Source organism: Mirounga angustirostris, unplaced genomic scaffold, assembly GCF_029215605.1.
Source record: "Mirounga angustirostris isolate CCGP_5_RB_7025 unplaced genomic scaffold, mMirAng1.0.hap1 SCAF_11, whole genome shotgun sequence".
Lineage (NCBI taxonomy): Eukaryota > Metazoa > Chordata > Mammalia > Carnivora > Phocidae > Mirounga > Mirounga angustirostris.
In genome coordinates this window covers 123928823-123929730 of record NW_026991719.1, presented here as the reverse complement: position 1 = coordinate 123929730, position 908 = coordinate 123928823, and positions in this window count along the sequence as shown.

Sequence of the window (908 nt, the reverse complement as noted above, 5' to 3'; positions counted from 1 at the left end):
CCCAAAACCTATGGGATACTGCAAAGGTGGTCCTAGGGGGAAATACATAGCCATCCAAGCCTCCCTCAAAAAAATAGAAAAATCCCGAATTCACCAACTAACTCTACACCTTAAAGAACTAGAGAAAAAGCAACAAACGATGCCTAAGCCATGCATTAGAAGAGAAATAATTAAAATTAGAGCAGACATGAATGAATTAGAAACCAGAAACACAGTAGATCAGATCAACGAAACCAGAAGTTGGTTTTTTGAAAGAATTAATAAGATCGATAAAGCACTGGCCAGACTTATCCAAAAGAAAAGAGAAAGGACCCAAATTAATAAAATTATGAATGAAAGGGGAGAGATCATGACTAACACCAAGGAAATAGAAACAATTATTAGAAATTATTATCAACAACTATACACCAATAAATTGAGCAATCTGGATGAAATGGAGGCCTTCCTGGAAACGTATAAGCTGCCAAGACTGAACCAGGAAGAAATTGACAACCTGAATAGGCCAATAACCAGTAACGAGATTGAAGCAGTGATCAAAAACCTCCCAAAAACCAAGAGTCCAGGGCCTGATGGATTCCCTGGGGGAATTCTACCAAACATTCAAAGAAGAAATAATATCTATTCTACTGAAGCTGTTTCAAAAAATAGAGACAGAAGGAAAACTTCCAAACTCATTCTATGAGGCCAGCATTACCTTAATCCCCAAACCAAGCAAAGACCCCATCAAAAAGGAGAATTTCAGACCAATATCCCTGATGAATATGGATTCCAAAATCCTCAACAAAACCCTAGCTAATAGGATCCAACAACACATTAAAAGGATCATCCACCACGACCAAGTGGAATTTATCCCCGGGATGCAAAGGTGGTTCAACATTCACAAATCAATCAATGTGATAGAACACATT